Genomic DNA, 23,117 nt, shown 5'->3' with positions numbered 1-23,117 from the left:
ATCCACAGAGTTTCCCCTGAGAGGTACGTTCACAATGCAAACAAGTCGCTGAGCTGACGACACACAGACCACCAAAGAAGCCAGACAAGAGAAAAGGAGGCGAGATGAGGCACTGAGTTTACCCACATTATTTCAGCTCTGTTGCAGCCAGCTGGGAATAATGCAGAGAGCCAATTTCTGACTTAATGTAATCTTGCAAACTACAGCTGCTGTAAAAGTCCTGAAGTTGAAGTTAGTAATGATTCAATGAGGTAAAAATCTTACAGCAGCTGAGCTGCAGATGGTAAATATATCCTCAGAAGGGAAAGATCTATCTTGTGTATTGAAACTTAAATGTGCAACGCAGCTGATGGGTGTTGAAATACAGGGGGGGTCACTTTTATAGATGTAATTACCAGTAAGAAAAGTTATATTATGGAATAACTCAACACACGTGGAACAAAGACACATCTCGCCACGGAGGAGCTATATCTGTAAAATTGCATTCTGATGTGGCAATCAGTTCCCGCAAAGTATTACGCAGTACCAAGTAATATTGTGGGGACTATTTATGGCGTGAAGGAGTGTACAATCATACATAAGATTGCTTTAAAAACGCTGGAGAAACTTCATTGTGGATACGCCTATACAGCGTTCATGCTGCATCAAGGGCTCATCCATATTTATGAAACACAAGAAGGACTGAGTGTAATGGACTGCATCCTCTGTGATGTACTAAGTGGTTAGAAGGCTGGCTTTGTGGGTGTGTGTAAATGAAGGGTGGAGGGTTGTGTGTGCTTTAGTGTGGCAGTTTTTGTGTGCATTTGTTTGTATATGTTGCCATCAGTGGAAGTAAATTAAGTTTAACGACAGTAAAGCTTTGGAAAATGGCAGAATAACTGATGGTGTGTATCAAGATGAACTGAATTAGTTCATCTCGCTCTTGGCGTTCCTGTACTCCGGAGAAGGAGGAGATTAGAGATTGTCGTGAGTGATATGAAAGCCTCTAATCCACAGTGTTGGATGACATCAACAGGAAATGCATGTGGGTTTCATCACAGTTGATGAGCTTGCATCTGCTATCGTTTTTGTTTTTATTTTCCAGTTAAACAAGATTGTAAATTTAATGTTTAAAGATAAGAAAGCTGTTCAATTGCTCCGTTAAGCCCCTTTCCCACTGGTCAAAAAACCCGCTAACTTTTTGCTTAGCGGGAAAGGTTACAATCCACATTCAGACCCGGGTCTGATGACTCTGCAGTAGACCCGGGTAATTATCGCCTCGGCAATGATGGGAACACAAAATCCGGGTCGACACGCTAACCTCTGCCACCTTTCTGGCGCAATGCTATGACATGCATTGACGCCCGTCTCCGTCCGAGCAGCGCTCGAACATCGTTCCGAATTTGTCTGCGCCGAGTTTGATAAATAGACTGAATGAGTGACAGACACAATAAAGACCTAACCACCGTAACATCCTCACTGTTTACTAACTCTGTCTCCGAAGTGTTCGTGACATCAGACGGTGACGCAGCAGAAAAGAGGCCAACAGGAGTATACTTCACTGGCAATGGGAAAAGAGACAATCGGCATTTATTAACGGGTCTCAATGGGTCTGAAAAACCTTGTGAGAGGTGAACTTGAGCTTGAATGAATGCTGGGAAAGTAGAGACGTATTCTGGGGGGGATATTCCTTTGAAGAGATGAAATATCTTGCTGCTAAATTTGTCTTTTCTCCGGTATATGTTGCAAAAAGAAAACTAGCAGTGTACATTCAAAACTCCTCTTTTTGCCATTACTACTATTTTCCCTGCCAAATGGAGTGGTTGAACTCAATCGCTTGCAATATGCGCTCACATTTTTGCCGCAACATTTACCCAGCCTCCTCTTTTACTTCCTCAGGCCTCAAGTCTTCTCAAAGTAAATAAACTACAAAAACATGGACTGTACAAGCCCTTTCAGTGGTTGTGTTGATAGACAGTGACGAGTAATGTGACAGCCAAACGACCTCATTATAAGCTTACCTCTCGTGGCTGATTCACTGCCAGATTCCGCTTGGAACAGCCAATGAATAAAACAGACGATACTGTCAAAACAATGTCCTCGCTGCAGTATTAAGGTTCAGTCATTAGCTCTTCACAGTTCCAACTGTCAGTCTCAGTTGTTAAGCATTCCCACAAGACGGCAGAATGCAGATTCGGTTATATATAGCTGCCATGAATGTCAAATTTAAGCTCTCTGTACTTTTTAAGTAAGCAGTACATATAAAGTTCAATTTGTACCTCAAAAGTTAAGGTTCTGTGATCAAACACACCTGTACAAGTAGGATGTCTAATTTTCCACATGTATTTTTCAACTTTAAGTGAAGGAAAGGAGGACATGTCTCCATCCCGGTGACATCTCTCAGAGAGACACTTTTGAGGTTATCTACCTCTCCAGCTCTGTATGCAGTTTCTTAACATATTCCATGCATAGATGATTAGGTTAAAATGTCAATTAATGCATAATTACACATTCACTCTATAGACAGGCAGGGCAAAAAGTACCAAGTAGGCCATTTGGGGTGAGAAGGAGCATATTCAAGTGAGAGAGGTAGACAGAGAGACGGTCCGGAGCAGGAACATAAAGAAGCAGGGTGGGTGAGTGAGGGAAAGAAGAGAGCAACAACATTCCAGCGCCGTGTTTGCTATTGTGCAAACTCTGAGAGAGTTCTTGCAGTCCGGCCTGGGAAAGAGCCAGTGCGGGTCTCAGGGGAGACCGACCCGCTGGCCTCCAGACAAACACCAGCAAAGTGGCAGAGCGGACACAGCCAGATGTGTGGGCGTGCAATATACACACAAACACGCTCATGGACACACACACACACACACACACACACACACACACACACACACACACACACACACACACACTCACAGAAGACTCCTAAGAGATGCAAATACAGCGATGCGTTCCAAGAATAAATATCGGCCATCTGGAAACTGTGAGTGAAATTATGTCATATTAGTAAAGTTGTTGAATAAAATAACACCTCAGCTAAGAATATCAGAAGTAACAGTACTTTTTAAAGGTGCTAGATGTAGTTTTTTTTTTTTAATAACACCTTTTAAGTACATAGAGATGACAAAGGATGTTTGAGGGAGGCTGGAGTTTCGGCTGGGACTGGTTATGTAGATATAAATGTTTAATCAATGGTGTCCTGCCAGAAGATATGTACTGTAACTGCTACCAATATACAGTACTGTGTGTAACACAATATATACTGTAGTTTCACACCTAAAAGGATGATAATCAACCTTGTTAAACTAGTGTCACTTCTCATTTTAGAGCTTCATTGTTAAACATACATATTACACTATCTGGCCTTGCCTGCTAGTAATCTCAAGTCACAGATTCTACATAGAAATGTAGAGTCTGCAGGCAGGGACCAATGACTGTATATATAGATGGATGACGCGTCTCCATCTGCTCCCATTGTATGAAAGTGAAGCCAAAATAGCCCCCGTGATAGGCGCTGCCATCTTGCAATGGTGACGTCACATGGAGCCAGAGTCTGCGCAGTAGAGATCGGCGGGTGCAGGCCTAGCCACTTCCACTAACCCAAACACACGCTTAACTAACAGCTAGGATCCCGCACGACGGCGTGTTTAACAGCAGAACAGCTTCTTTGTGTTGGTCTGAGGTTAACGTTCACAGGTATGGAAACTTCAATGACTGTAGTGATTGTTTTAGTTACGTCTCCTCTCGCCGTTCCTCCTCTACTTGGATAATCCGGAACAGATTGGCTGCAGGAGCCGAATTTGTCAACAGAGCTGTCAATCATAATTTTGACAGCATCAAATAACTAATTAAAAACAAACTTGTCAGAAAAATAAACAATTGGACGTAAATCAGCATGATAAGAACTAACTATAATGACAGAAACCATGTTTGAAAAATATTTGACGTGTATTTTGATTTTATAGTTTGACTCATGTCCCACAATGCAGCACGTGGGAAAGGAAGTAATGTATCGCTAATGGTCGGCTACATGCCCCGGCATGTTCACAGGTGTCCCCAGAGGATATATCGCTGTCAGATGACAGCCGATGAAATCCGATAGTGGCCCGCTAGTAATCTAAACAGAAAGATGAGATATTCCAACTGGCCTGATTGACAGCTTACTTACATACCTCCTTTCAATACAAAACGAATGGATGTTTCAGTAAACTAAAGGAGATGTCATTGAAGATGTTACACTGAAAATAAATACAGGGCTGCTTCCGAGAGCTACGTGACTGCACATACAAATTTAGATGTGCACTTCTCCCTGATCACTTTAATTCTGAGAAGGAACAAAGTGTTCCTTGTGCTGCCTCACAAAGTCCTTGTCACTGGAGCAGGTAAAAAAATGTGCAACATGATATCACAGATTAGAGAGCAGGCTCTGTACTGTTTAGCTTCCAGAAAGCCTTTTGTGAGCAGGAAAAACATCTCAACAGTGCAAAGTCATGTGCAAATTTGATGTTATGGTAGATGTTATTCCCTTTAGTAACACTAGTTATACTCTAGAAATCCCCGGTGGTTGCATAACTATAGAGAGCACAGAAAAGAAGCCTTTAACATGAACCACAAGGAAAACAGTCCAGGGGAGGTTGGTAAAGCAGATCTGGAGTCGGCTCTGTGAGAAACCCACAGGCGTTTCTGCTCGCCCTGCATGGTCAAACATGCGCGACTCGAGAGGAATGTTTCATAACTTTCTCAAAGAGGGGTTCCTCTCCCTCAGGGGTACTTTGGTAACTGCAGGGGGTACTTGAGAATTGCTTTAAATTAAAATTACATTTAAATATATTAATCATGCATGATTCTTTTAATAATTATGCAAGAATGAGTTCAAATGAGTTCAATAAAAAATGTTTCATACATATACATATATATGCGTCACCTTATGGCAATAAACGGCAATTGTGGGCGCATATGTCCCAGATACCCAGACGTCCACGGTTGGCTCCGGTTGTAACTTTTAATTTTGCTGGCTGATGGTCACTTTCCTTTTCAGACTGTTTACCTTCATCTGAGCGTCAAATTTGTCTCCTTTCTTTTGATTTTCACTTATTGTTGAAGTTGTATCTGTAGTCATCGATCTTTTCTTTGTTTGTTCAGCCATAATAGATTACTGTTTACTCGCAACACTTGCAGAGAGCGGAAAAACAGCTGCTTAGCTCTGCCTACCCTCTCTGGCAGACCAACCACTGCTGGCTGATGGAAAACGCGTCACTATCTGGGCGCCGCTTGTGATTTTTTTCAGCGAATGTTGCCACAGACACCCATAAGATCCATAATACTGCAAATGCAAAGGCTTTCATCAGTGGGCCATAGGCTCAATCACCATTGTGTTACCTTACTCAGCAATAGATAGTGACTTAACATTTATTAAAATGAAAATCTTCAAGATTATCACTTTTTCCTTTTCTGATTGCAAACAGCTGTTAACTGTGCAACAAACGCAGTCTTTTCAATATTAGGATGTTTGCCTTTGCACAAAAAAACTGTTGATATTTAATGACAGTTGCAAATTAAGAAAACCAATTTATGGTTGAAATATAGTTGCAATACAGCTGAAAAGTAGAGAAAGAATTCAAAACAAAGCGAAAGCAGAGCTTGCAAAATGCTGTCAGTATCAGGAAGAATACACTTCAATGGTGATGCTTTCTGTGGTTTTCCAGGCGGAATTAGCCAACCGTTGAACAGAGCAAGTGCACCTCATGAAGTGTTTTATCAGTTACAAGATCATTGTTCAGTGAATCAGGTGCGGTGCTGTATTGTACTCTACACAAATATGATGCACTGGTCAGGGATACTTGGCTGGAGGTCGGAAAGGCAGAGAAGACATCTGTAACATGTTCAGTCTCTGCTGTGTTTATGTGCTGGTCATGGGAAAAAGGGGGATATGCCCACATTTCAGCTACTGTAAATACATGCCATCTTTCAAACCTTGAATTACTGGCACACAACTCCGGCTGTGTAGCAGGTCTATTTTAATGCCCGATGCTTCTGTAGGGCTATAAATAACAAGCATGTCATGGTGAGATTTGTTTTTCTCTCTCTTGCAGTTTTCTCTCGTCTCCCGTCTCACACACACACACACACACACACACACACACCGACACTTACACTCTCTCTTTTTTCACACGCACACATACGGTCATTCACTCTCACTCTCGCTCTGCGTGCTCGGGTGTAAAACTGACACGGTGATTAGCCAGGGGCAGGTTGGTGATGACTGTGAGGAGCTCATGAAGGTTTTCTCCCCCCCTGCTTCCACTGCCTTTACCCCATGGAGAAGAGGCTTGTTTGAAAACCAGCACGATACACGTGCTAAATGTTGTGTTTTTATCCAAATTAAAGGTACAGACATATCTTAACAGGTTAAAGTATTTCACATACAGGGCTAGAAGCTTGCATACAAGTAAAGCTGTAATTCAGTATTTAAAACGATTACTCTTGACAGTCTACTCTTTTAAATTCAACACAAGCCTTTCACAGCCTTAATGAGTCTTCCTGGAGTACAAGCATGACAAACAGAATATATAGGCAGAATATATAGGAAGCTACAAAAGACAGAAAGAGCCCCAAGACAAAAGTGAAGCTGCTGGAGAAGCTCGTCCTACTTTCTTGGAAGAACAACCGCCTGCTTCTGCAAAAAGTGCTGGAGTGGAGACATGAGAAGAGGGGAACAGATTCGATAACAGTTCCCAATTACCACTGATAAAAAGAAACAGGGTTTGTGAGTGTGTGTGGAAATTCTCTTCCTTTTTCTCATAGTGGTGTTGGACTGTGTTATGCTGATGGTAATGGGAGGACAGGCTTATTTCGCTAATGATTAAACCATGGCTTTGTCTGCCTCTCTGCCTGCTAACTGTGCTCTCCGGAGAACAGCTTTGCTAATCCAAAAATCTGGCTCCAGTTTGAAAAACATTCACAGCTGTCTTTTTGTGTTATGTGGAATCTGGGATTTTATTTCAAAACGTGACAGAGTTGGATGTGAAAGAAAAAAAAATGTGGGAAGGTGGAAGAGATAATAAAATCATTACTTAGTTTGAGTTTTATTTGAAAGATGGTATCACATATCTCAACGTCGCTGGAGCCCATCCATTATAGCCTTCTAAATATGCCATCTTGGGTCTTTTGCAAATATAACTGAATATCTTAAAGATCCGCTCCAGTCATGTTTTAAGACATATAAAATGCTCTGCTTGAAATAATAAATTGTGTCTGATATGTTTTTTCTGCTAAATACATTTATGACCTTGTAAAAATTCCTCCCAAGGCATCTCCTCCTCCTCCCTCATTAAAAATACCCCAATCTGCATAGGCCCCGCCCACTATGCAAATTTCAACCGCCCACTCTGTCATAAAAACAAAACAGGTCTCTGCCATCGTTTAGTGGCAGCTTGTTGAAACTAAGCTAGCTTGAAGTGTATTAACTATTAGTAGTAACGTTAACGTTAGAAGTCAGTAGCGAGTTTGGAAAAATTACGGTGATGGTTACAGCTGGCTCACGCATCGCCGAAGTGGTTGCCATAGGTTACACATAATGATATGTATAGCGTCACCGAATCCATCAACGGGATTGGCTCCTTAGGTTTGTGACGTCTCAAACCTGCCAATCTGAAAACGTGTTGTTCAGCCTGTCCTTGGTACACTGCAGTTTAAAAGCAGACAGGCCCAGCCATGGAGATGACTGCTGATGTTGTCCCTGATATGTCTCGTAGCGCATGAAGAACACCACATGGAGATGTTTAAAAGGTTAAACACTGGATTTTCACTGGAGGAGGGAAATCAGAAATTACCTTTCATTTCAAATTCATATTATTTTTTATTGAAGTTACCGTAAACTTTCCTGTATTGGGTTTGTTACTGTGTGCATAGCCTGGCAAAGTTAGCTTTCCAGTTTTAAAGTTAAGGAACTAAATTGAAAAATGATGATTCTTCAAAGGCAACATATACACTCGTAGTCGTGGGAGGAGCATAACAGCTGTGCGGGTTAAACCTGCACCTTGAAATAAGGTGAAGCAGGCTTTATTCCTGTTCTAAGCTTAATCCAAGAGGCAACTGGACTAGATTTAGATTTATTCCTGTTAAGCATAGACGAAATCTTAGTACAGGTCACACAAGAGGAGGCCCCATATTGGTGTAGCTTGCTGGTAGCTAGCACAAATGTTATGCTAGTGATCAAAAGAAAAGCAACAACTAATCCCTGACCAGTCTCTCGTGTTTACAGTGTTTTCTACCAACTGCTTTTGGACAGACACAAGCTTCCATTTGTTGCTTTGAGCAAGGTGATGAGAGGTGCTGCTGGACAAAAAACGACTGCTGGCACCGAGAGCTTGGAAAGCAATGCCACATCATTCAATTACACTGAACACAACACCTCCCTGCTCTGAACTGCCAAGCGCAAAACAAACCCATAGCAGCAGAAAGGAATGGAAGCCGGAGAACGGAGAGGCAGTGGGAGAGCAATAATGCCATCCTACGCCACGGACGCTTCCAGGTGAAATACACAGGAGGACGAAGGCCAGCAGCTGCCTGAGGGTCAAGAGCTTTGAAACAGAGAGTCCATGTATACTTTTTACAGCAGATCAAACACGGTACAGCACCTCTGCCTTTGCCTCACATGAAACGCATCGTCCTCGCTCCCTCAAACCAGCCCCAAACCCCATCTGAGTTGGTGCATGTGTGTGAAATCGAGCCTGACGGGTCTCATTAAAAGAGAAACATTTCAAAAATAAGGCTTTCACACGTCGCGGTTGTGAGGGGGAGTTTTGCTGCCAGCAACTGTTTGCTGCTTAGTACATGTAATTTTTTTTTGACACGGTGGAAAGATGGAAAATGTTTTTTCAGCATCAATATCGCAGTGGACACGTGCAATCGTCTGGCACTTCAAGGACTTTGAAGAATCATCAAAATTCAACCTCAATATTTATGAGTGATTGCTGCTTTTTAAAATTTTTGCAATTTTCCTGTAAAAAAGGTCCAACTACAAAAACCACAACTTCCTTGTAACTTCCTGTTTTTCCCTTTTATCACTTGGCAATTCCATGCCATGCATCCTTCAATATAAAGTCCTCTCATTTATATTGCAAACAAAAAAAATCATGTCTTTTTTTTCCAATTAAGTTCAGCTGTAATTTGTGGTATCTTCAAGGTCTCAACAAAAAGTGTTTCAGTCTAAACGAGACAAGAGAGTTGCCTGTCGTTCCTTTGTGAAAGGTCAAATACACAACATATCGTATCTATTGTCATTTTACACACACACACAGTAACATCTGTGGTGGGACTTGTGGACACGGAGCACATGCAAACAGAGCAGGACCTAAACCTGCTGAGACACAACAACACAGATGGTTGCTTTTTACCCAGCTGGCACTGAGGCATATGGAAACAGAGATCATTAGCAGGATGCTAAGTGCATGACAATGTAACCAAGGTTACGTCTTCTACAGAATCCTCACAGCAAGTTCAAGAAGTCTAAATGAACATTCACCGTGAAACCAAGCAATGTCCAAGGATTGTTAAAGCTTTAGTATGCATGTGTTTACACTGACTGTTTAAACTGACCGTGAATCTTCACCTCCTTTGTCCAGGAGGTCAAGGGTCAGATCAAAGGTCAGAATGGACAACACGGATGACAGCAATCTAGAAATGCTAACGTTAGCAGCCACAAGAGTAATCGTTATCACTGTTCAAAAGGACAAACAGTCGAAGTTATCTTTATTATGCTAGCTGCAACAAAACGACAACGGCATTGCTGTTTTTATCAACATGGCATGGATAACAGAAAATCTGGATGCGTTTTATAAACCTACTTGAGGGAGGATGGATTGTGTATGCATGGCTGGGCACAGGGGAGAAGGCTGCGTCACACAGGTAGGACAAAAAGGTATGTTTTGACAGCTGACGAACAGTAACTTCTTAGCAATCAGCGATGAAGTCAGCGCTGATCGGGTCTGTTTCGCCCGGCAGGGGTCGGGTCCGACACTCTCGGTTCTGCATGGGTCCCAGCTTTCAAATAATAGACGGATCCCATTTTGTTCCAGGTCTTACATTTCCGGTTCTTTTTGGGTTCGAGCATGACACTTTGGACCCGTTAAGACCTGTCCTCTGAGGTCCTAAGCCCTAAGGAGCTCTTTAGCGTCTTTCAGCTCATTGTTTGATTTGGTCTCACTTCTCTAATTAGCATAGTTGGTGAACATAGTGGAGCATTTCGCTGATAAAGAGACACTCCTGACTGTTTTTCTTGAGAGCTTAACAGAACCAAAACACATAATAAAGTAACATTTACCCTGATTATATTTAAATGTTAGCAGGCCTATTTTTTTTGCCAAAAATATCACTAAATGCAGCTTTTAAAAAATATAATATTATGTTTACATTTTTATCATCTATGAAAACACATATGTGTTATATATTATGAATAATTGTTTGGAGAACAATGTTTACTGGCAGTCTAGTAACTTCTAAATGTCAGTGTGCACTGATCCAAAACACTGCTTAAACTAAACAAAACTGGCACAACAGTCCAAAAGCAACACAGGATATCATAATATATTCGCACAATGTTCCCTGCAAGCATCAGCTGTGATGCGTCTCATCTGCTCATTTAGAACATTGTGTGCGACGCTAGTTAAGAATCCATTTAAGTCCAATAACACTACTCCAGCTGTTTTATTTTTGTTATATATCAAATGTGGATTTTCTAAGATGTTTCGAAATGATACGCTAGAAAGAATCCATATCTCAGTCATGAAGTCTAGAAGACTTTAGAAGAGTCTTTATAGCAGTCGTTTTAGAGAAATGCCAGAATAATGCCAGATTGTGCTAAAGCTGCGCGGAGGGTGGAATCAGCAGAGTAATGAACATGACACGAGACACTAATCACAGCACGACTCCGGTCCATGGGGAGTAGGCACACTCTTTTCTTGTCATCAACTTTTAGAGTCAGGAAAATGTACCAGAAATAAAGGCATGGAGAAGATGCTACAACAGAGGATAAAGCTGGGTTTTCTATGTCATTAATACAAGAGGGCATACGTCATTGACTGACTAAACGACCAAGAACCTGAGGACATGAATGAAACACAAACAGACACGAAACAGGAGTGAACTTACGGTGGGTTGGATCAAGCGACAGCGCTGGCAGCCATGGAGTCCCTCTTAGTGAAGCACCTACTTCTGGAACCTAAAGACAAAGACAAGCGGAGAAAGACGGTTAGAAAAAGATTTACATCATGCAAGACAGTTTGAAAGAAAATATTAGGGAGGAAAGTTGGTGGAAAAGGAAACAGAGACATAAATAATGGGAGGGAGAGGAGAAGAAAACACATTTGCGTAGTTTGCCTGAGGCAGATCTCTTAACATCATGGCTCATTTTCAGAGCGAGCCGTCGTTCTGGCGTGGCTTCACAGAGCAGATATCAGATTTATTGGTACATTAGGGAGCAAGGCTAATTCATCAAAAAAGACTCCGTTAGAGGTCAAGAACAATTTAAGCATCAAGTTTGGAAGACAATGTGAGATAAATATAACAAGATAATAAGTCCTGAAATGTTTCAGAGGGGGTTAAAAATAGTTTGTGTATTGTTCATAAAACAAATATAAATGTAATGACACATATAATGCATAATATGAGTTATCTTTAAGTGTTGTTTTACAGGGTGAACTTCTGCTTGTGGATTTGTCTGGAGTGATGAAAATAACACTCCAGTGAGCAGCGCAGCAGATGTAGCATCATCAAACAAAAATCTGATTTGGTTCGGAAATTTAGCACCCAGGGAACTTTCTGTATCTCTCCATCTTCTGTGCAGAGAAGCTGTTGTTGCATCAGAACCCAAAACACGACACAGGCTAAATGAAATGCACACTGTAAGTAGTTCTTGCACTGACCCTGGGTGGTTTGTGTAACAAGCCTAACTGCCAGGCAGTCATGACTCTTACTTCACCTGCTGTTTTGGTTCACGTTTTGAAGCACAGCAAGGTGCTAAATCCTCTGTGAAAGTGAGCATATAGCTCACTCATTGTTCTGAATCAGCTGTGCCAATCACAGTGAAGTACTGTATGAAACTCACAGCTCATTAAATTAACGATTTGGATTCTCCAGGAAATCATATTGTTTCTCGTGTGGTGCAGAGAGGTGACCACAGTACTCGAAATCAGCAGCCAACGACAGGTGGTGTGGCAGTGTTTATTTCGTTAATGACGAAAAATGTTTTCTGCGACGAAGACAAGACGAGCTAAAAATAGATCGCTGATACTAAAAACTATGACGACACGTATGTTTTGTTTCGTTAATGAGACAAGACGAGACTAAAATGTTAGCGCTGGGCTGTCGGACATTCAAAATGCAAATTTTCCCCCACTGAGTGTTTAATCTGTCAAAATACAAGCAATTAATTCCTGTAAGTGGGTAACCCGGTTGGAGATAACAGGTATCATGGAGGTGGTCGTGAACTTTCTGTATTAACTGCTTTCTGCTTCAGGCTGTGTGTGCGGCCACAGAAGAAGGGGTGGTTTTTTTTGCTTCCGTACAAAAAGGAGCGAGCATCGGCTGCCTGCTTCAGATAGACGCTTTAAATGAGAAGCAATGATGATGATTTTATTGTATGGTATTGTATTGTATGTATCTAAAACTAGACTAAAACTATAAAGGGTAAAAGTGACTAAATGTGACTGAAACTAATAAGCATTTTCGTCTAAAGACTAAGACTAGACTAAAATAGCTGCCAAAATTAACTCTGTGATGTGGGTATTTAAACATTATATAAGTGTAATGATGATGGAAGCAAACAATAAGAAGTAGTTTGGTATTTAAAGCAGATTATGATCATATCAGTTCAACACAAATATTTTTCTTATCAAGCTGAAAAGAAAGCTGTGACTCACAGGATTATTGAGATCTGTAGCGCTGTGAGGGACTTGGTAGCAGCCTGGGGAAGTTTGTAGGCAATTAATTCTTTAATATATTATTAGAAAATAGAAAATTAAATACAATAAAATGAGGTGTGTCTTATTTGTAGAAATGAGTATTAACATCTGACATTGCTTCGAGGACACTCGGTCACATGACAAGCAAGCTATGAAAGAAAAACGCATTTCTAAAGCAGTCTGTTGTCGATGCAAACACATTTTCATCTGAATGCACCTCCCAACAAACAAACCGGCCAAGTGAATCTTCAAGGTTGGAATGTTGCCTCTGCTGGTCATTCCACAACCACAAAAATAGAGCCCTACCGCTTTTCCGAAGGCATAATTCTCTGGCCACTATGTGTCATGTTTTACATTCTTAAATATAAACACCCTGCTCTACTGAGCAGCATGCAAACATCTATCTTCTTCTGGTATCCTGTGTGCTGAAAATAAACTGGACACCAACAGTTCTCCTAATCCAGTTGGTGGATTTAATGCCAACTGTGAAGGGAGGACATATTTCCCGTCAGTGCATTGAAATTGCTCGGCCCATTTGCAAATTCGATTGCATGCTTTTTGCTCCTTCAGGATCTGCTGGAGGTGTCGTATATGGAGACGAAATACGTGGCTCCAGGAAAATGAAAGAAAGTAAATCAAAACCATCGCCTCCCCTTGTGTAGGGATTTTATCTTAAAAAGGTTCTGCTTTAATTTATCAGAGGACGAAGCATCTCGTAGGAAGGTAAAAATAGCCACAGTCATCTCAGGAGCCTTAGTTTTTTTTATGAGCGTATTTATTGCTTCAGAATGGAAAAGAATTATCTGTCGAAATGGGAATGAGGAGAAAAAACCTCGAAGGTTCTGCAGTGATAAAAGAAATGTTGGACATTAGTGAACCTGCATTATGAATAACTGCAATTTGGCTTCAAAATGTTCCCACTTGTGTGAAAGCTTCCTCTCTCCTCACTGTGATGTAGTGTTAGCTGTGTGCTATGATTTTGTGCACATGAGGAACAAATGGCATGCAGAATCAAGGGTTCAGTAATAAGCAGGTTTCTGGTTAACTCAGTATAAATACACAAACAGCTGTTTGATCACCAGAGTGACACAATGCCATTGGATTATAATAGAGCAAATTAATGTGATGATCCCCTCAGCCTCTTATGTAACCGTAATTTCTGTGCAGTGCATTATCATCCAACCCCCGCAGCTTTGAGGACATCTAATGAACATTTCTGGCAACTCCAAGCCACAAGCTGCTATTTCTGTAGTTCTGGCCATGAATTCTATCCCACTTTTCTCATCAACTTAATTGCTAGGATTCAAGGTCTATTGCTGCAATCGAGTCCAGTCAAGGGCAAAAACACATGCAAACCATTAACTTTACAACACTCACTTAGAAGGGAAAAGAAAGGCAAAAATGATGACTTAATTATCGACTTGACTTTGCTGAGTTACTACATGGGTCACCTTTTTCTAACAGCTACGTTTGTTGGAAGATAGAGAATGAGCACTTTAGAAAAACAGCATCAAACTGCATAACGTGCGATCATGAATTTCTGTCTTTTGTCTGCCTCTTTCCATTCTCAGGAATTATGAGGGCTGTGTTGGCAATTATAAATGAAAGCATTTACAGCATACCGGGTTGGGAATTCAGGAGGATCGTCTTGCTGTGGTGCATGGAGACAGATGGCTCAAATCCATCAGAGCAGTGAAATCTCAAATAAATTAGATGTCTGACATGCACGGCAGCATGTGGTGAGGAACAAGCTCTACAAGCTCTGCAGTTATGATGTTGTGGCCTATTTATAGTAACATCAGGAGGCAAATGTTACGCTTAGACGTCATATCATGTCCAACATGAATTGAGGAAGATACAGACTTCACTTAGACATTGGGGGTCAGTGTCAAATTACACCAGGTAAGAGAAAGCTGGTGCAAATAGGGCTTAAATTTGCATTAAATCTGGAGGGTGGCCGGTTCAAGTCCCGGTACAGACCATGCATTGAAATTGGGACTGGTAGCTGGAGCGGTGCCGTGTCATTTCCTGGGCACTGTCGAGGTGTCCTTGAGCAAGGCACCGAATCCCCCACCGCTCGGGGCGCATGTCCGTGTGCAGCCCCCTCACTCTGACATCTCTCCATTAGTGCATGTCCATAGATTCCTGTTTGTACATGTCTGTATGTTTGTAATAATAGAGTGAAAACATTGAATTTCCCCTCAGGGATTAATAAAGTATATCTTCTTCTTCTTCTAATTTAGAAAAAATGTTTTAATGAGCAGAAATGACGGAGGATGCAATAAAAGTGAGACTCAAATTGAAAATAAAGTATGAATTGTCTCTTAACTCTGCAGAGCCGTACAGTATATTGAAGCCTTCTATGTGAAGAGCTAAGTACTCAGCTAATAGCGACCTAGTTGTGTGTTAAGTGCCATGTACAACAGCTTAAGGGTCAAAAGGCATATCCAGAAACAGTTAGGATTTTTGTATTAAGGAGGAAGAAGAGCCTTTCTATAATCAAGTACTGTTAGCAGCATGATAATACACACTCTGCCCGGATGATTTTGCAGTGTTATTTAAGTACAGTACAGTTAAGTACACTTGATCTATCCAGCAGGGACATCCCACACGCTCCCGGGCTGCCCAATAAAAAACACCTCCAGTTGATCTAAGTGCGTCAGCTGGAGCGGGTCCTAACTAAGCGGCTCAATGGATATATAACAGTATAAATACAAAATATGTGTAGATTTAAACTCTGACACCATCTGCCCTAAAATCATAAGCAGAACGATCCCCTTTTAGTTAACCACCACTCTTGTGTTATGGCATTCCTCCTCAGAGGCTGCTACAGCATCAGTCAAACGCTGTTTGTGTGCACATTTCAGCAGACTGAAAATTAAAGCGTGGCGTGTGCAGGTGTCGTGGCAAGCATGTCTTTGCCTCTGTGAACTCAATTTACCACGAACCCTCCCTCCTAACTAGTAAACAACAGCTGGTTCCAGTAGTCCATCTGCTACCTGTAAATTCCCCTTCAGAGTACTCACAGCTCTACTATTCTACTGGTGCGTCTCCTCTGAGAGGTGCACTTCCTGGCACACTGCGAGTGTGTGTTGCTGCTTCAACATCGTAATAACAGTTTGGGTTTTTTCGACCGGCGCACTCAGCAGTAAACAGGCTTTTAATTGAATGTCTGAGTGCTGCGTTTCAAAGCATGACTAGCTCGGAAATAAAAGCACCGTGTGCTGTAAGTTCTGTTGAATATGTTTGTGTGGTTGACTCAAGCTTCCCGTTGTTCCTCAGATTTGCAGTGTTTGTTTTTCTGTGGTGTCACTACTGGGGGAAAGCATGGGAGCAAGTTCTGGTCAAATTATTTATTGAAAAGGAAACACATTTCTTGATTAGCCTCAACTGGAGGAGAGAGATGCTCAAGTTTTCCTGTAGAGGATTTTATAACTATAATGGTTGAATGTCCCTTGATGCATGTGCCACTTTAACAACAGTTGGCATGGATTTCCTGTGCTGTTTGCGGTTGTGAAGCAGGGTACACACTACAAGATAATAGGGCCGGTTTTGGACCCGGTTCCCCCTTTTAGACAATCATTAGCAAAGTCCCGATTTTTTAATGGTTCTAAAGATGATGTTGCCAGATGTTCCTGCGGTGTGAGGGATGTTAAGAGTGATTTCACTTCCCCCGATCTGCTCGGAAGGTCGTCGTGGCTGCACCAATTTTAAATGGTAAATATTAAACATGTTCAGCATTTACGATCCGTTATCCTGTTGTGTGGGGGGAACCCCAGTGACAGCGTGGACGTCTGTGGATTGTCACATGGAACGAAACAATAGCCAATGGGAAGCAAGCTGACTGAAGGAGGAAGCACAACAACCGGCACAAAAAAGTAACCTGTATAGCCAATGTTCACACCGTCTCCACCACTTCATCAACAGTTTGTTATTTTTTCTTCCTGAATTTTCAATGAGTCCAAAAACTATCATCGCCAATTCTTCCTGCCCGCCGTCCGCCATGTTTGTTTACTCTAAAGTCTCGCTTGACTACGAGAGTTTTGCAAGTTTTCCAGTTTTGAGAGTCGGGACTCTGGTTGTTGGTGAATGAATCTGTTGGTGTGTGGTGTGCTGTTCTGGTGTAATCATTGCTCTCCACACACTACAGGAGCAAAACTGTTAAACCTATGATTATATTTTGTCATGTGTGGGGTCTCTCACAACATCTGTTAAGATAAAATCTTTTAGTGTGGGCCGGGCATTAGAGAGGCTTTTTACCTGACTCCCTCACCACGTTCACCTTCCTCAGTCTTTGACCTGATACTTTGAGAATAATTTGCTGACTCATTGTCATTAACACGGGCTGCAGAGAGGTCAAGCTAATAGTTTCAGAGTGGAAAATCTGAAAGACTTTCAGGACAAGTTTAAGGAAAAACAGGACCAAGACTGGAAACAGAAACTCAGAAGTCCAAATGAGAATCTGTGTTTTATGCAAACAATAGTGAGAAGAAAAAATTAAAGCTAAGTTGCACATGACACCTACCTAAATTCGGGATTTTGGTATAATGACCCTAGAATCCAACAAGCATACCAAGGGTCGACGTTCGCTTAGCTAAGCAGTGACTACCTGTGTTGTTTGGAGGATACACTGTACCTTCACCACACGTCACTTTTCTGTCATTCTATAAAATAGCTGTTTTGTTCAGAAAAGATTCCAAAAAAGCACGTAACCTAAAGTACAAAACTGCTATTTTTCTCTCCTGTTTTGACTGCTATCCTCCAAAAAATGTAAGGGACTGCAATGCCAGCCTGTCTTCAGATGTAAGACCTGTGTTTTTCTCAAATATGGTGTGTTAGATTTAAGTCTGTGGTTGAGGACAAAGAGAAAAACACAGGAAGTTTTAAGACAACAACAAGGCTCGGTGGAAGACCGCAGATAAATCATCACTTAAATCCTGAACTTAGCAGCAGAGCTGAAGCCACACAAACAAGGAAATTGTCACTATGACCTGTAACTTACCCTAAACACACAGATCAGCCTCATGAATATGCGCATACAATCCATCCCAGTCATCAGAGTTTGCTGTCATGCTTGGTTTTCTGGCTCATATTTATCGTTGCTTCCTGCTTGACTTTTTCTTCGTTTCCAGAACATTCCAAAAACTCTAATCTCCAAACTAATCTTCATTTTCAGTGACAGGCTCGCTGCTGCTGCTGCTGCTGCTGGAGGAGGAGAGAGGCGCTCCAGAGTGACAACTACCATTGTTCCTCTGTTTTTCAGGGACAGGTAACACAGACCGCTGCCTGTGAACAAGTAGCTTACCTGTGAGGAACTTTAATTAACCAGTTTTGCAGAGCTAAATGTTGAACACTATTCATAGTAAATTGTTAGCATCTAACACATGTGCTTTGGTGGCAATTTGCCTGCCCTCAGCGCTACATCTTTGAAATGTTAATATGGAGAGGTACCAATTAACGCCTTAACTTTTAGGTTCACCAGGAGTATGTTTTTAAAACATGTCAAAAGGCCCAAAGTTACCATGAGGCCAACGTCCACTGCTTCAGATAATGGTCTCAATCATGGACTGTATACAACATATGGAAGTAGCCACTGAGAGGTCACCTGTTGGTTTGTGGATTACTGTTTTAAGGCCTCAAGTCTGGCACATTGGCTGTGGCCATCTTGTTTTTTTGGAGCCAGACGTAACCACTGAGAGAGGGCAGGATAAGGATTGCCACACCTCTTTCCTGATTGAGAAGTTGCTGTGGTAGTGACCTGTCAATCACAGGGTAGCTGTGCCCTAAAGCAAAGCTTGCTTTATTGTTTCTATGCTATAAATGGGGTCATTACATCCAAAATAAACATCATGGGGGATTGAGGAACACTTGAAACTAACAATTGAGACCATAAAGTCATTAGATGAATGTTTGCTGATGTATAAAATTAAGTACAAATACAATAAGACTTATTTTTGCAACCAGTGGAATCGACCGCTGCTGTGCATTAGATAAAATGCAGGTTTAAAGCTCCTGTGTGGTGGAAACTGCTGGCGGGGGGGTAGGTGTCAGACCAAGCGAATAACTACATGCTGCCTTTGTTCACATTATCCAGGTCAAATATTTAAGTGAGTGCTACATATGACTGTTAACGAAAGCAGGATGTTAAAAAAACGCCACTCAAGCATGTACAGGACAAAATCAGCAAAGACAGAAGAGGTACGGCTGTGTCCACAGGGGGCGCCAAAATCAACACAAACTGAAAGTTCCTCACAGGAGCTTTAAGGATATTTCACAATGGCTTCACTTTTCAATTCCTGTCTCAGCCCAATAGCTGCTAGCTCTAGCGTTATTGATGTCACCTTTGACAGTTTGGAGACTTTAATAGACAATTCTTATTTCAACTTCAGGTAAGCTGCTATCATGGCTACGATTAAGTGAAACTGAGCACAAAAACCCTACAGAACAAAATGTAATAAAACTCAAAGAAGCCATAACTCTGGCTTAAGCTTGCTACAGCAGGAAATCAATGAACTACTTCTGGCTCAATCAGTCAAGATGCAAATCCACGACTCAATGAAATACACGAATGGGCTTAAATTACGATAGAATTACTTACAACTATGTCCCTGCACTGACATAAACACTAAGTGGATTGAAAACAAGAACTACACACAATTCATCAAAACGCAGTCTTACACCTAAACGCATTAACCAACACGCACGTGTGTCTGTTGTGTCATCCTGTTTAGAGCTGATTGGAATGTGTTGGAGGAGGGGAGGGATTATACCATATGCATATAGCAAAAATAGATACGACTTGTATTAACTTGACCGTACTCCAACAATGCAAAGCGTGTATTTTTGTTCAGCACATTTGAGAGATGAGAAAAGAGGAAACCAAATCAATCATTTCCCGGTTTCAGTCTCTTTCAATTGTTGGTCCCATTATTACAGTCAGTTATTATCCTGTTAGATGTTTTCCTATTGCTGGAATTTCCACACAGACAGTAAAGGATCGTGTTAAAAATGCAGGAGAGGAGAGTCAAGGTTCAATTTCTTTTTAAACCTTGGAGCAGACACACGATTCAATATTCCCAAAAGAAAAGAAGAAGCAGAAATGCATCACTATCATGTAAAAGAATACACATTCAATCCACACATTCTGCTTAATTAGAGGGTGTCCCGTCAGCGCCTAAAGTCCCATCTCCGAGCACATGACACCAGAGACAGGAGATGATAATAATGATGCATGGCCCGGCTTGTGACTCCCTCTCCTCCGCTCATCGCTTCATCTAATCCGTCCCTTATGCACAACCTTTTCTCTGTGGATCTCTTAAGTCCTGTGTGATCATCCTCTCCATCTGTGTCTCTGAGCCTGTGAGTATGCATGCAAGCCTCTGCCCATACTGAGCAGACAGCAACAGTTGTTGGAGCTTTGAAGAGCAGGAAGAGGAGGGAGCTGAAGAGTAAACAAAAAAAAAAAAGGGAAAACGTGGCTAGCTACTTACAAAGCAGTGGTGTGTATCCGATCAGTGGCCTGGCAGACGGATGGGAGTGAGAGCCACATGACAAACGTAGTCGATGTGGAGCCGGTGCATGAATGAGAGACAGAGAGGGAGGGAGGAAGAGCTTGAGCGCTCCGTGAGGAGGGAAGGAGGGAGGGAAGGAGTATGAGAGTGGCTCACGATGAGGGAACCAAAACATTATAGAACAGAGACAGAGGGAAGGAGGGTGGGAGAGGCGGAAAAGCTAGGTCAAGTACATGTAAAGAAGAGAGATGGCAAAGGAAAGTATGAACAAAGGATACGAAACAGACCCTCCTCTTCCGTTCTGTTTAGCAGTACTTCAATGTGACCAGCTCAATACAACAGACACGCCACCCAGGTCCCTTAATGGTATACAGAGAGAGAATAAAAAAGGGCTGAGGCTGAGCTGGATTCTCCCAGTATGACTGAATTCCCAGAGAGACCTATCAGTGTCATGATGCCTCTTAATGACACACTTTGCAGGCATGGCCAGGGTCGAGCAGCTGTCAGCTTCTCATAGATATGGACCTTAGCAAAGGTAACATCCGGTCTACTAAAGAACTTTACGAGACATTTAAATACTCAAAAGCTGAAAGTCCAGACAAAGAGAGTGACCTCGGTTTTCTTTTAAAACTGTTATAAAGGCATGAGTGAAGAAAACAAGTAGCCAGGAGGGGAGGGTTTCTGGGGATTTGCCAACTGTTTTTGAGCATGTGTTTCCCTGCTTGGGCATATGATCACATCTCACGGGTGCAGAAGTTCCAATCATGAAAACCACATGTTAATAATAAATGCGAACAGGGTCTGAGTCATCTTAACAGGGCTCATCAGTGGGATACAAAGTAGGGATAGACCAATATGTTTTTTTCAGGGCCGATACCGATACCGATTATTAGTAGTCAAGGAGGCTGATAACCGATATTTGGAGCCGATATTCATTTGCAGTAAAAGTGAAAATATCGGCGTCAAAATTTTGAATAATACAAACTCCAACACTTAACTTTGTTTAAATGCCTTTAAGCATGTTTATTAAACAAACAAACAAACAAAAAGTGCAGGGAGTTAAATGAATAAATGAGTAACATTCAAACTCTGATAGCAGAAGTTTGATGTCGTTTATAGATTATCCGTCATATTTCTCAGTAAGCCAGGACTGTGAACCAGCATGCTCAAAATATGGACCATAGGACTATCTCACCTAAATGGAACGCAGTCATTTTTAATGATAACAATTGGCCCTTTGTTTTCCCGCTATAACATGCCAAAATATCTAGTGATTAAAAAATAATAATCAAATACAGATACTCACTCCGGAGGAAAGCCTCCTTTCCCAGATACAGATTAATAACTTATGTTGGTTCTAGATTGCAGTGTTGTTATTAAAACAGCTCTTAAAGCAACAGCTGTGAGGAACTTTAATTTTGTGACCCTGTTTGACAAATCCATCTCTTATCTCTATGCTGATTTTGTCCTGTACATGTGTGCTAAGTATTCTCTGGAAATCCTCACCCTGCTTCCTTATGGCAGGCTAACTCTGTGTCCACTGTGAAACTTTGCTGGGAACATGTTTACCAAGTCTCTTGCGGTGTGCTGACTGTAAATTGTTTTGTCACAATCCAACCGATTGACAGAAATGAGAGGAATCAAAATAGCTTCATGTAAATAGTCAGTCGTCTCGGTTTGTTTTTGTAGGTCACATAGAGACATCAGTGTTAAATTTAATCTGTTTCACAACCAGTTAGAAGCTCTTCAAGTCGAGTCAAACTTATTTGCTGTACTTTAACTGTAAGTACATCAGCCTCATTGGCCCTGTCCATTTCCTCAAAGTTCATGACCCACTTACTGTATGTGTGTGATTAACACGTGCTTTGATTAGAAACTTCATTTCTAGGTCAAGAAAAGGGATTTTCAAATCACTTCCTCTGAGCTAAGTAGAGCACATATGGTGTGATGAATCAGTAGACTGGCAGCTTCCGTCCACAAGTTAGACACAAAATGTCTACTATATTAGCAGAAAGCAAAGAGAGAACAGTTTTATAGAAGGGTAGGGGTGCTTAGTGACTTGATTTAAAAAGCCTGTTTGTGATGTTGCATCAGATTTTGCAGCAAAAAATAAAGTATTTCTAGAGGAGAGGCGAATTCAAGACAGCAAAACACACAGAATCCGACAAATCTGATCAGTTTGATTGACATCTATATCAAGCCAATCACTAGTAATTACAGTAGTATTCCCTGCCAACACAAATATGTTTAAGAGGATGTGATCTTCATCATGTGTGCAGCTCATGAGCCTGTCTCAAACAGCCCAAACTAAACAAAACCCATCAGAGTTTCCACATTTCAAACGCCTAGTTTCCTGGGCTGACTCCACACTTACTCACTCCTGCTCGACTCGTACGACATTTGTCATAATTAGTCGCGCGCTCTGAGTGACTGTTTTACAACTAAAACAAATGTGAGGCATTCTCGCCGAAAGATTCTCAGGTTTTATGCAGCGTTTCTAACGATGGAGGCAGAGGCAGTTGATGACCACCAGCTTTTTCCAGTGTTTAGTCTCGGTAGCACAGCGGTACTAAATTAGCTTAAAGAGGCCATTTCCTATTGACCACAGAGGTACTATGCATGCAGATGTCAGTGCAGTTGGCAGATAATGTTGCGAGGCTTATGTGGC

At 41.6% G+C, this 23,117-nt stretch overlaps 1 long non-coding RNA gene across 1 annotated transcript in view; it reads right to left on the bottom strand.

Annotated features, from left to right (window-relative positions):
- LOC138612932 (uncharacterized) overlaps positions 1-23,117 on the bottom strand; it is an 81,242-nt gene that overhangs the window by 13,437 nt on the left and 44,688 nt on the right. Inside the window, exon 3 of the long non-coding RNA XR_011309715.1 lies at positions 11,128-11,197. This is a non-coding gene — a long non-coding RNA (uncharacterized lncRNA). The remainder of the gene's footprint in view (positions 1-11,127; positions 11,198-23,117) is intronic.

Source organism: Semicossyphus pulcher, unplaced genomic scaffold (assembly GCF_022749685.1).
Source record: "Semicossyphus pulcher isolate SPU_LCO1_2020_fin unplaced genomic scaffold, fSemPul1.0.p SCAF_8, whole genome shotgun sequence".
Taxonomy (NCBI): Eukaryota; Metazoa; Chordata; class Actinopteri; order Labriformes; family Labridae; genus Semicossyphus; species Semicossyphus pulcher.
This window is presented reverse-complemented; position numbering and strand designations above follow the sequence as displayed.